Source organism: Ornithorhynchus anatinus, chromosome 7, assembly GCF_004115215.2.
Source record: "Ornithorhynchus anatinus isolate Pmale09 chromosome 7, mOrnAna1.pri.v4, whole genome shotgun sequence".
Classification (NCBI taxonomy): Eukaryota; Metazoa; Chordata; class Mammalia; order Monotremata; family Ornithorhynchidae; genus Ornithorhynchus; species Ornithorhynchus anatinus.
In genome coordinates, this window is record NC_041734.1 from 65,617,709 (window position 1) to 65,630,237 (window position 12,529).

Below are 12,529 nucleotides of genomic sequence, written 5' to 3' on the forward strand. Positions count from 1 at the left end.
CACTTGTCTGCTGTGTGACCTTGGGCAAGCTGCTAAACTTCTCTGTGCCTCAGTTACCTCATCTGTAAAATGGGGTTTAAAACTATGAGCCCCACGTGGGACAACCTGATTACCTTGTATCCAATCCAACGCTTAGAACAGTGCTCGGCACATAGTAAGTGCTTAACAAATACCATAATTTTGGAGAAGCAGAGTGGCTCAGTGGAAAGAGCCTGGGCTTGGGATTCAGAGGTTCTAATCCCGGCTACGCCACTAGTCAGCTGTGTGACCTTGGGCAAGTCACTAAACTTCTCTGGGCCTCAGTTCCCTTGTCTGTAAAATGGGGATATAGGCTGTGAGCCCTACGTGGGACAACCTGATGACCTTGTATCTACCCCAGTGCTAAGAACAGTGCTTGGCAAATAGTAAATGCTTAAGAAATACCAAATAAATAATAAACTTTATTATTATTATTATTATTCTCCAGGGAGAATCTGCTAGGCCTGCCAAAGAAGATGATGATAATAATATTTGTCCAGCGCTTACTATATGCCAAGCACTGTATTAAGCCCTGGGGTAGGTACAAGGTAGTTGGGTTGAACAAAGTCCCTGTTCCACATGGGGCTCACAGTCTTCATCCCCATTGTACAGATGAAGTAACAGGCACAGCGAAGTGAAGAGATTTGCCCAGGGGCACACAGGAGACAGGTGGCAGAGCCGGGATTAGAACCCAAGTCTTCTGACTCCCAGGCCCTTGGTCTTTCCATTAAGCCACACTGATTTCCCATATTATTACCGTTTGATGGCTTTACCCCTTCCAGCCCTAAGAACCACACTCTGAGCCTCCCGTGGGACAGGAACTGTGACCGATCTGATTATCCTGTACCTACCCAAGTGCTTAGTACAGAGCTTGGCAGACAGTAAGAACTGAACAAATACCGCGATGATTATCATTAGGTATTGATTGGTTCCCAGACCCACTGACAGCCATCCGGCTGCAGGAATTGGGGCCTCACGGTCACCTGAAAGCTGGCAGGTTGTCCTCCCTCAGATCATCACTCTGTTTTTTAACATTAAGATTTGCAAAATTGTGTTGACCTCAGTGCTGTCCCCTCAGGGTTGTCGTGATGGCAGCAGTGGCCTGAAAGAAGTTCCAGGATGGAGACTATAGGGAAGACTGGGTCCCAGAGTCAGGAGGATGGCTTTGTTCTATTCTTATCTCCCACCCCTACCCAGAGTCCCGGGTACAACAACAATACCAATCATAACTGGTATTTGTTAAGCCCTTACTCTACACCCAGCACTGTACGAAACACTAGAGTAGATAAAGTACAATTGGGCACAGATAGAGAGAGCTTGAAGCCAGAAGGGCCCCACTCTCCCTCCGGGTATCCAGCAGGCAGCTGGCTTTCAAAAGGTGCCGATATGGGGCATCAAATTCATTCAATCAATCATATTTATTGAGTGTTTACTGTGTGCAGAGCACTGTACTAAGCACTTGGGAGAGTACAATATAACAATACCACCGACACATTCCCTGCCCAAAACAAGCTTACACCACCCGGTCTTTGAGATGCTCTGCCCGCCCCCATCCCGTTTTCCTCCGATGAGGGAGCCCAGACGGTCTTGGATGAGGTCAGACAGATGGCCAGAGAGGTCAGCCACTCCCCTTAAAGGCCAGGTCAGTCTCATAGGGTATCTAGTTAAGCATAGCATCAGTGGGTGAGGACCCAGAGGTCAGTGATCTTTACAGCGTGTCCAGCAGCTTGTTCCAGAGATTTTCTCTAGTTCCATTTCTTTCTTCCCCTGAGGGTCCCAGGGATTTTCTTCCAACGTGCTTTCTTCATCTCCCTCAGAAATCCCAGTAAAACAGAAGGATTGTCACCCCCATTTTAGAGATGGGGAAAGTGAGCACAGTCCAAGGTCACCCAACCGATCGGGGTCTTCCTCAAAATCCTCCCTCGCCATCCCATCTGTTCAGACCAGGTTGTCAACAGCACGACTGTCAAATCCTCAGCCATGCCAAGCTGGATCACATCCCCCTGAGCCAGCCAGCCCCGTGCTCTGCCTCAGACCCTGATGCCAAAGCATGCTGGGAAGAACAGAGTGAAGGTTTTCCTACGTGACCTCAATTCTTTCAGTTAGGATGTCCTATCTATTACCCATGAATCTTTCTAAAACTTTCCCGATCCTTCTTACCTCCCCAGAATTTCCTCAAATAGCCTATTAGAAGCCTCTTTTCCATGAATCTCTCCAACCCCTTGTTGAATCTTTGGATATTGTCCGCCTCCACAATTTCCTGTGGCAATGAATTCCATATGCGCACCACCTGCTGGGAAAAAAAAAATTCTCCCCTTGTTTGTTTTGAAGCTACAGTGCTACCTTCCAACTTCAACGGGTGACTCCCTGCCCTGGTGATGTGGGATTTGAACATGATTGATCTGTCCACCACCTTCGCGATTTTGTTCATTTCCCCCAGGGCCCCTCTTAACCTTCATCTTTCCAGGCTGAAGTCCTGTTTTCATACAGAAGCTGCTCCGTCGTCCCGATCACCTGGGTGGCCCGTTTCTGAGCCTCCTCCAGCTCTATCACACCCTCCTTTAAACGGGCCTACCAGAATCACAAGCGGAATTCCGGCACTGGGCAAACCCTAGCTTTATCTCATGACGAAACTATGTCTTGTGTTTGTTTTCAATATCCTTCCAGATGAGACCCGGCATCTGTTGGCTTTTTCACAGCCACCACACATTGGGCCAATGATTTGAGGGAAAAATATTTTCCCCAAATCTGCCCCTCCCTTCTCAGTGCCCTCATGTTGAGGCACTGAGGATCCAGGATGAAGCAGGCCAGAACCAGGCCCTCGCACACACACATTCTGAGCTGGAGGTTTCCACTCTCTCCAGCTGGGGCTGTGGGAGCCGCCTTCTGAGTGAAGTTGCAGGGGCTAGACTGTAGGATCCCTGAGGGCAGGAATTATGTCTCCTTGCTCTATTGTGCTCTCCCAAGTCTTTAGCATAGTGCTCTGAGGACAGTGGGTCTTGGAGGAGAAGGAAACCTGAATGGAGCTTGGTTCCTGTAAATAGAAAAAGGTTGGGAAAGGCTGTTTGGTGTGGCGATTATTTAAAGAAGCGTCCCTTCTGGCCATTGGTGGTGGCTGGGGGAGTGTCCCTATCTATGTGGACTGGCTCTGCTCCTTGGAGCTGGAAGAACTGGGGCTTGGAGGGGGGTCCAAAATGGTGACCCCCCCCCCCCCCCCCCGGGAACCTGTGGAGGTGATCTAGACCCGCCCTCTGGCTCACCTCTCTCCTTCCCGCCGCACAACATTCCCTCACCACCATTCATAGGTTGCGAGCCCCTCAAGGGATAGGGTCTATGTTGAATTCCCATCAGTGTTCTCTTTCCCAGGGCTTAGTACAGTGCTCTGCACAGAGTAATAGTTTCATAAAGACTACTACTGCTAATGATGATAACGATGGCATTTGTTAGGTGCTTACTATGTGCCAGGCACTGTACTAAGCACTGGGATGGATACAAGTAAATTGAATTGGACACAGTCCCCGTCCCAAGTGGGGCTCACAGGCTCGATCCCCATTTGACAAATGAGGTAACCGAAGCACAGAGAAGTGAAGTGTCTCACCCAAGGTCACATAGCAGGCAAGTGGATTAGAACCCCAGACTACCACCAGTAGCAGGATTCAGATTAGAAAATACTTTTACTTTCACTGCTTCAGTAAGCACTCAATAGATAACACGGATTAAATGGTTGATTGATTGGATGGAGTTCCTGGGTCTCCCACCCAAGGGTGAGATTCACCTGGTTTAATGTTTGTCTGCTCTTAATTTCATCCATGTGGTGCTCTGGAATCCGAATTTCACTGTAGTAGGTTTTGCTGACTAATTTAATTTTACTTGACACACAAGGATCCAGGGCCTCTTGCATGCAGTAGGAAGAGTTATTGTAAAAAGAAAAGTCATGCAAATCAGGGCTGAATTGGACCCAGGTTGACGCTAGTCAGGAGTCCTGGCACATTTATAAGAGGACAGCAGCTTGAGAGTGTCCATCTCTGATCCAAGTGCCCGGCCCTGAATTTTTCCAGCCTGAAGAGTGACTTCCATTCTCGCACCCGGTCCCAGGAGGGGAGTGTGTGATGTCAGCACTCCAGCACTCTGCTGCTCCTCTCTAGTTTCCCACAGACCAAAGCTTCCTGGCATCTCTCCTGCACCAGACTGTGGCCACTGACCCCGTTTCCTCCCTGTGACAGATGGAAGCTGTTTCAGTGGCCCAGCTTTGAAATGCTGCGCTTACCCTTTGGCTTGAAGGGGAATTTTAATCTTTTCTCCCCAGAACAAACGGCAAAGTTCCAGATTTTCTCTTTATCCCATGTGGAAATGATGTGGCAGGTTTGATAATGACACAGCGAGTTGATCTAAGACCTGTGGCTTCCAGACACTCTGATACGTCTATGTTCTCACCCTCCTTTTCTTTCTCTTTCTCCTCTTCCTTTTCCTTCCCCTCCTCGCTCTCTTCGTCCTCCTCCTCATCCTTGCCCCCTCCTTGCTGTCTTCCTCTTCCTCTCTCTTTCCTTCTCCTCTTCCTACTCCCCGCACTCCATCAGGATATCTGCTTCTGCCTCTTTTCTTTTCAGAAGTAGGAAAACCAAGTCCCAGAGACAAGTAATAATAATAATTGTGGTATTTGCCAAATCCTTACTTTTGCTAAGTCCTTACTAAGTATCAAGGTGGGGTAGGTAAAAGCAGATCGGACACAACCCCTGTTCCACACAAGGCTCACAATCTAAGGAGGAGGGAGACAAGATACTTGAGCCCCATTCTGCAATGAGGAAACTGAGGCAAGGAGAGGTTAAGGGACTTTCCCAAGGTAGCACAGCAGCCAGGTTTAGAATCTAGGTCTCCTAATCCCTGATAATAATAATATTAATAATTGTGGTATTTATTAAGCACTTATTATGTATCAAGCACTTTACTAAGTACTGGGATGGATACAAGCAAATCAGGTTGGACACAGTCCCTGCCCCACAAAGGGCTCACAGGTTTAATCTCCATTTTACAGACGAGGTAACTGAGGCACAGATAAATGAAGTGACCTCCCCAAGGCCACACAGCAGGAAAGTGGCAGAACCGGGATAAGAATCCATGACCTTCTGACTCCCAGGCCCATGCGTTCTTTCCATTAGGCTATGAAGTGACTTGCCCAAGGTCTCAGAGTTAAGAGTAGAGATAGGACAAGAACCCAAGCCTACTGTCTCCCAGTGCAGGGTTTTTGCCATTCCATCTCTCCGCTAGTGCTCCACAGAAGACTCCCCAAAGCCTGATGCTACTGCTTTTTTATGGTATTAAGAGCTTACTATGTGCCAGGCACTGTACTAATTGCCAGGGTAGATACAAGCTAATCAGTTGGACGCAATCCCAGTCCCACGAAGAGCTCACAGTCTTAATCCCCATTTTACGGATGAGGTAATTGGGGCACAGAGAAGTGAAGTGACTTGCCCAAGATGACTCAGCAGGCATGTGGTGCAGCCAAAATTAGAACCCAGGTCCTTTTGACACCCAGGCCCCTGCTCTGTCTACTAGGTTATGCTGCTGCTTCTACCGCCATACTCTCCATCAGCCCCAGAACCACTAAAAGAATTAGTTGTATTCTACCGTCAGGTCCCTGGGGGACAAGGATCAGCGTAGGCCCAACCCAGCCGCCAGGCCTTGCATCCCTCTCTCCTGAAACAAACTGCATCCTTGCTCAGGCACCTGGGGAGTTAGCAGGATAATAACCTGCAAGAAGAAAACTCTCTTTCTCTTTCTTTCTAATCTTCAGCTGCTCACCCAATTAGAAAAGGCGTCAGAAACCCTCCTTGCCAGCTGCCAGGGGGATGTCATACCATTAACCTCCAGCCAAAGATACTCCTGGCAGGAGAAGGAGGAGGAGAAATAGAAACAGGAGGACAAAAAGGAGGAGGTGGAAACTGGGGGAAATCAGCAACATTTCAATCTCCTCCTTCTGCAAACCCTGCTTGGCTCCAAAAAGAGGAGTTTTTGCTTTCGATCCTGGAGGATGGAGAGTAATAATAATTACTAATAATTGTAAGTCAGCCAATGGTATTTATTGAGCACTTACTGTGTGCAGAGTAATGTACTAAGGGCTTGGGAGAATATAATTGGACAGTATAACAGACATATTCCTTGTCCACAGTGAGTTTGCAGTCTAGGGGGGGAGACAGGAATTGATATAAATGAATAAAATTACAGACATGTACATAAGTGCTGTGGAGTTGGGAGGGGGGATGAATAAAGGGAGCAAGTCAGGACGATGCAGGAGAGAGTGAGTTAAGAGGAAAGGAGGACTGAAGGCAGAAAAGGCCTCCCGGAGGAGATGTGCCTTCAATAAGACTTTGAAGGTGGGAAGAGTAATTGTTGAATATGAAGAGGGAGGGTGTTCCAGGCCAGAGGCAGGACATGCCTCTGGTCAGTGCCAAACTAGATGAGATTGAGGTACAGTTTAGAAGGTTAGGAGCAAAGTGTGAGGGCTGGTTCATCGTAGGAGAGTAGTGAGCTGAGGTTGGAGGGGGCAAGGTGATTGAATGCTTTAAAGTTAAGTGCTTACTGTGTGTCAAGCACCGTACTAAGTGCTGGGGTAGATACAAGATAATAGGATTGGTTTCAGTCCCTGTCCCACATGGAGCTCACAGTCTTAATCTCTATTTTACAGATGAGGGAATTGAGGCGCAGGGAAGTGAAGTGACTTGCCCAAGGTCACACAGCAGATGGGTGGCGGAGTAGGGATTAGAACCCAGGTCATCTGGCTCCCAGGCCCGTGCTCTTTCCATACCTGCTTGCCCTATGAGCCCCAGGTGGGACAAGAACTGTGTCCACTCTGACTGTATCGTATCTGGCACATTTCTGAGTATACAGTAAGTGCTTAACAAATACCACATTTATTATAATTGTCATTATTATCATTATCACTATTCACTGGAGAAGCAGCATGGCATAGTGGCTAGAGCACGGGCCTGGGAGTCAGAAGGTCATGGGTTCTATTCCCAGCTCCACCATGTCTGCTGCATGGCCTTGGGTAAGTCACTTTACTTCTCTGTGCCTCAGTGACCTCATCTGTAAAATGGGGATTATGACTGTGAGCCCTATGAGGGACAGGGACTGGGTCCAACCCAATTTGCTTGTTTCCACCCCAGCGCTTAGTATAATGCCTGGCACATAGCAAGCATTTAACAAATACCACCATTATTATTATTATTAGACTAGGGAATAGTATTATTATGGAGTAGGGAGGCCAGGGTCAGGCCTCTGAGCTTAAAATCTGAGCCAGCCTCTGAGTGGCCATCTCACAACAGCCAAATCGTTTGGTGGCACGGAGCAGAGGCTTTGCGGAAAATGATTGGCACATCAGAAAATGCTCAGATTGGGTGCCAGGGAAAAGATAATTAAAGTAGGAATCTTCCTTTCCCTCTCCCTCCCTCCCATCCACCCCTCTATCAATTCTGGGCTTCTCCAATAAACAATGTTGACTGACCGTGTCCTGGCCCCTGCTCTCTGGTGTATTTCTGGTTGGACTCTGTGGTGTCTGGGCAAGGCCGGATAGCCTGTTTAGAGCTGGTTTGGTTTTGAACATGACTGCAGGACTGCATCCAATCAGCCCCTGGAAGTTTCCAGTGGATTTCTGGCCAGCAAGTTGATGGGCTGCTTCACTGGGTGGAGGAAGATTGGGAGAGGAAGGCGAATGGGGAGGTTTGCTCCGAGCAGCAGCACGGCCTAATGGAAAGACCACAGGCCTGGAAGTCAGAGGACCTGGGTTCTAATCCTGGATCCTCCGCTTGTCTGCTGTATGACCTTGGACAAGCCATTTAACTTCTCTGTGCCTCAGTTTCTTCCTCGGTAAAATGGGGATAAAATACCTGCTTTGCCACCTACCAAAGTGGGATAGGAATGTGTCCAACCTGATTATTTTGTAATCTATCACAGTGTGTGGCTTATAGTAAGTGTTTAGCAATTATTATCATTAATTATTATTATTATTGAGAAGCAGCATGCCCTAGTGGATAGAACACAGGCCTGGGAATCAGAAGGACCCAGCTCCGCCACCTGTTTGCTCTGCGACCTTGGGCGAGTTGCAACTTCTCTGTCGCTCAGTTACCTCATCTGTAAAATGGGGATTAAGACCATGAGCCCCACGCGGGACGTGGACTGTATCCAACTGATTAGCTTTTATCTCCCGCAGCATTTAGAACAGTACTTGGCACATAGTAATCGCTTAACAAATGCCATTAAAAAAAATAAAGGCCCCAAGTTGCTGAATTGATACTCTTCTTCCCTCCCTCCCTCTCTCTCCTCAACTGGCTCTCTCCTCCACGGGACATGCTGGTGCAGAGCTAGAAAAGACAAGAAAAGGGTCCAGGTGAGGTAGCTGAGCAAGCTAGGCAATGCTCAATCTCCATGCAGCTCTTTAACCAACTCCAGTGTCCGAGGGGACCTGCTGACCCGAGAGGGGAAGGAGGAGTCACACCTCTTAGATGCAGGTCCCTGATGGAGCCCGCCCAGCCAGGGGAGGGGTGAGGACCCCAGAAGGCAGACTTCACTCTGTTGCCCGGATCGTTTTTCTACAAAAACGTTCAGGACGTGTCACCCCCCTCCTCAAAAAACTCCAGTGGTTGCCCATCCACTGCCGCATCAAACAAAAACCCCTTACCTTTGGCTTAAAACCACTCCACCATCTTTCCCCCTCCTATTTCACCTCACTTCTCTCTTTCTGCAATCCAGCCCACAATTACAATTACTCTCCCCCTCTTCAAAGCCTTATTGAAAGACATATCTCCTCCAAGGGGCCTTTCCAAACTAAAGCCTCCTTTCCTCTTCTCCCACTCCCTTCTGCATCGCCCTGACTTGCTCTCTTTGTTTTTTTCCCCTCCCAGCCCCACAACACTTATGTATATATCTGTAATTTATTTATTTCTATTAATGTCTGTCTCCCCTACTCTACACTGTAAGCTCAGTGGGCAGGGAATTTATTATTTATAATAATTTATTGTTTATGGTTGTACTGTAGGGAAGCAGAGTGGCTCACTGGAAAGAGCACGGGCTTTGGAGTCAGAGGTCATGGGTTCGAAGCCCGGCTCTACCACTTGTCAGCTGTGTGACTTTGGGCAAGTCACTTAACTTCTCGGTGCCTCAGTTACCTCATCTGTAAAATGGGGATTAAGACTGTGAGCCCCACGTGGGACAACCTGATTCCCCTGTGTCTACCCCAGCGCTTAGAACAGTGCTCGGCACATAGTAAGCGCTTAACAAATACCAACATTATTATTATTATTATTACTGTACTCTCCCAATTGTACTCTCGCTCTGCACACAGTAAGCACTCAATAAATACAATTGAATGAACTAATGAATGAATGTCCTGAAGGGGAGCAGAAAGCAGTGGAATCCTCAGTACAATGCTTAACGCAGTGCCTGGAACATAGTAAGGGCTTAACAAATGCCATTAAAAAATGCTCAGAGGAAATTTACCCCCTGCAGGGTGATTCAGCTGCCTGGCCTAGAAGGACTGGACAACTTGCTCGGGATTGATTCGTGAGACAGCGGCAATTCCGCAAATCAAAGGCCGTCCTCCATTTCGACCCCTGCCCTGGCTTTCCTCACTGCAGGGACGGTGATGCCGCCCAACTCGTTCGTAGGGTTTTAAGTTTTGGGGAGTATGGGCACACATGGGATTCTGCAAAGGGTGCGTGTGCAATGCATTTATGTGCATGCATGACTATATGGAGTGGGAGTAATAGTATTTATTAGGCGCTTACTGTGTGCAGAGTTCTGTACTAAGCACTGGGAAAGAGCGTACGAGTGTGAATTGGATGCAGATCTTGCCCTTAGAGGGGCTCACAATCTATTAATGGAACCAATCAATAAATTAAAGGGTCCAGAATGAGGCCCCAGTCAAAGACGAAGGGCTGGGTCACTCATTCCTGCTCCAATCATTGCAGGGAGGACCGGGCTCCGACGGAGGGTCAGCGTCCTCCTGGGGCCATGGCTTGGGGCCACCACTCAGGGCCCGGGCAGCAGGGGCCGGGGGGCCACACAGCCCCTGGCAGTGCCGTGGCTCCGGGAGGAGCGCTGGGTCTGCCCCAGGTCAGGGGCTGGGGTGAACTTCTCTGTGCTCCTACTGCCCCTGATGCCCCTGATGCCCTCTGGAGTCCTCCTCTGCTCCCACTCTTCCAGCTGGCAGGACGCCACCTACCTCTGATTCAGCCCGAAGCTCCTTAAAACTCCTCATCCCGGGGGGCTCCCTGTCCCGAGACGAATCTAATTCTGCTTCCAGTCCTTTCTGTGGATGCATGTCCAGAATCGCTTAGTACAGCACTCTGCACCCAATAAGCGCTTAAATAAATACGATCGATTGTTCAAGAGTAAAGCCATACTTCGACATGGCAGCAAAAGCCATCAGTCAATCAGTGGTATTTATTAAACACCTGTGGTTCATCATGATATTATTTTATTGTGACATTTATTAAACCAAAATATGTGCTAAGCAGAGGGCTAGATATGAGGAAGGCTGTGAAGTTGAACATAGTCCCTGTCCTACCCAAGGCTCAAGCTGTCTACTTTGAGTTTCTTTATGATTTTTCAGCGTTACAGTATTTCTTACCGAAAAGCAACCGCAGGAGGCAAGGGTAGAGAGCATCCTGAAATTAGTGGATTTGACCGTGCTGTAGGACTTTGTATAGAGAACTGTCAAAGCAGTGTGGCTCAGTGGAAAGAGCCCGGGCTTGGGAGTCAGAGGTCATGGGTTCGACTCCTGGCTCTGCCACTTGTCAGCTGTGTGACTGTGGGCAAGTCACTTAACTTCTCTGTGCCTCAGTTCCCTCATCTGTAAAATGGGGATTAACTGTGAGCCTCACATGGAACAACCTGATTCCCCTGTATCTCCCCCAGCGCTTAGAACAGTGCCCGGCACATAGTAAGCGCTTAACAAATACCAACATTATTATTCATTATTATTATCATTCAATTCAATCATATTTATTGAGCACTCACTGTAAGCAGAGTACTGTGGTTGAGGGATGTTTGTACATCGGAGCGAGCGCACGTTTGGGAGGGAGGCCCACAGGTATGTATGCGTGAATGGACATGCGTGCAACTAAGTGAGAGTGTGAAAGCGTGTGCGTATGTGGGTGCAGGTGGCAAGCAGGATGGCCCATTGGAAGAGCCGGGAACCTGAAAAGCCAGAGTTCCCGGGTTCGAGTCGCAGCTTTGACACCCGTTCCCTGTGTGATCGTGGGCAAGTCATTTAACCTCCCCATACCTCAGTTTCCCCAGCTGTAAACTGGGGATAATAAGACCTGAACTCTACCTCGTAGGGGTGTTGCAAGGAGTAAATAACTAAATAACGGAAGGCGCTTTGGTAATAAGAAAGGCACTTGATAGAAATCCCTCTAGATTGTGTGCTCGTTGTGGACAGGGATCGTCACTCTTTATTGCTGTATTGTACTTTCCCAAATCACCCAATGCAGTGGTCTGCACGCAGTAAGTGCTTAATAAATACAATTGAAGTGGAAATGAAAAAAATGTATGCTCATGTGAGAGGGTGTGCGTGTGTTCATTCATGTATGTGTGACTGTGTTGGCCGTGCAGGTGCATGGGCTCAGGCGAAGAAGTAGAAGAGGAAAGCAGGGGGTTGGGGTTGGGCACGGGGGTGGGGGGGGAAGGGGGGAGAATGGAAAAAAGGAAAAGAAACTGAAAATGGGTAAAATGAGGAGGATGATAACAATAATAAAATCTTTTCTTTTTCCAGGCTGAATGTGAGCCGGAGCAAGGCTGAGGGGATTAATCTCTTAAAAAATAAGTGCCGTGTGAGGAGACAGGCCGTGATTAAGGTTTTAACTGATCAGTCTGCTTCTGACAGCGAACCAGCTATTATCTTAACGGAATCAAACGAACATTCAAAGCCGCCGCTCAGCCCCAAACATGAAAGGAGATGTCATCTGCTGGCAGTTGGCAAGCCGGAGGGAGAGGGAGAGAGGGAGAAAGGAAAAGAGGGAGAGAGGGAGAGAGAGAGAGAGAGATGAGGTCGTGGGGCTTGAGCAGAGCTCTGGGTAGAGTGGCCGCTGAAGAAACCGGAGAATCCAGGCTTACCCTTTGTCAACATTGCCCTCCTCCACACACACGGACTTCATTTGTGGACCCCGCCAAAGTATTTTATTTAAATGTTTTTCCTTTCCAATAATCTGGTTTTAAAGTGCTTATAGCTCCCTATCCCTTAACAAATAATGATAATAATAATAATAAGGATAATAGTAAAATATTCGTTCATGAATTCAACTGTATTTATTGAGCACTTACTGTATGCAAAGCACTGTACTAAGTGCTTGTGAGAGTACAAAAAATAACAGTGAACAGATATGTTCCCTGCCCACAACGAGGTTATAGTCGGGGGGGAGGGGCAGACAAATAATACAAAAGAAGGTATTAAAATATCCAAAATAAAACCAAGGGTAAAATTATCTGTACCAACAGGTACAAACAGGTACTCTGA

General features: G+C 48.0%; 1 long non-coding RNA gene across 1 annotated transcript in view; it reads left to right on the forward strand.

The window, feature by feature from the left end:
• The window catches only part of LOC120638521, a 36,027-nt gene extending 23,970 nt beyond the window's left edge, over positions 1 to 12,057 (forward strand). Inside the window, exon 3 of the long non-coding RNA XR_005660214.1 lies at positions 11,789 to 12,057. This is a non-coding gene — a long non-coding RNA (uncharacterized LOC120638521). The remainder of the gene's footprint in view (positions 1 to 11,788) is intronic.
• Positions 12,058 to 12,529: the final 472 nt, after the last annotated feature.